Source organism: Apis dorsata, unplaced genomic scaffold (genome assembly GCF_000469605.1).
Source record: "Apis dorsata unplaced genomic scaffold, Apis dorsata 1.3 scaffold_42, whole genome shotgun sequence".
NCBI lineage: Eukaryota > Metazoa > Arthropoda > Insecta > Hymenoptera > Apidae > Apis > Apis dorsata.
This window is the reverse complement of record NW_006263344.1, coordinates 508864-509938: the sequence shown is the minus strand read 5'-3', so window position 1 is coordinate 509938 and position 1075 is coordinate 508864. Positions and strand designations below refer to the sequence as shown.

Sequence of the window (1075 nt, the reverse complement as noted above, 5' to 3'; positions counted from 1 at the left end):
TTTTTTTTTTTTTTTTTTTTTTTTTTTTTTGTTTTTCCCTCGTAGATGTCCATCGACTCGTGATTTACTCGACGAGAAACTAGACAATTGGGTCACAGCTGGCCCGAGCGAATACAACCCGCGGCGGGTTTCGCTAAGGAACACGCGTGGGTGAGACAAAAGCCGCGAGCCATTGCTCGGGGATGTTGGAAAGGCCTAATTGATTCGAATCGTTCGGTTAATTTTAGCATTTCCTACGCAGACTCGAGACTACATTCCCCATTCCCTATCTTTGCAAGCGGTTTCAGATTCGCGGTTCACCGATTTCCGTGCAGCTAACAAGCCTCGGCCCAAACCATTGTGCGGCCAATTCAATCGTGTATAAATAGAGATACCATCGAAACATAATTTTTTTTTAAGAATACGAATGCACATCAATTAATAAACATAATGAACGCGTACGTGCTACACACGATTGGAAAATACTTGGAAATATTTTTCACCTATATTGTTGGCCATAAATCTTTTACTTATATAAATCGATATGTTAAATTAATAAAAGAAAGATATTTAAATTCCCGAATTCACAACTATTTTCGTATATATCGTTGTTTCGTATTTTCTCTAAATGATTAAAGAAAGAACGGTCAATAAACAATCATAACGCGAACCGACAACTTTCTCGAGGAAACGTGAAACATCTAGAGAGGAACGTTTTCGCTTTTCGTCGAGAGAGCAATTCGAGCCGAATTTATCTTCGACGAGATTCAAGCAGGATAAAATCGCAGGAGTAATTTCCACATTTCCATTGCCACGTGTGTACAATGTTGGTACCGTAACTGGCGCGAAGCTTTTATATTTTGAAGCGTTATGAAGCTGCCCTCGTCCGGAAATAGTTGCGGTGCGCGTAGAGAAAACGCTTCGAGGATCATTTATCCGGGAACTTAATGGCGTGCAGGAATGTCGTCTCGAGGCTCGTTTGACGTTGACACCAAAATGGCGCCTCTCTCCGGAGGGAGGAGAGAGGGACACCGAAAACCTTTGAGGGCGATCGTCCCGGAAATTGATGCGTGCAGCATGCGTCGGAGGACACGTC

General features: G+C 42.7%; 1 protein-coding gene across 1 annotated transcript in view; it reads left to right on the top strand.

The window, feature by feature from the left end:
• LOC102671395 (myocardin-related transcription factor B-like) overlaps positions 1-1075 on the top strand; it is a 134923-nt gene that overhangs the window by 123810 nt on the left and 10038 nt on the right. The window lies entirely within an intron of this gene.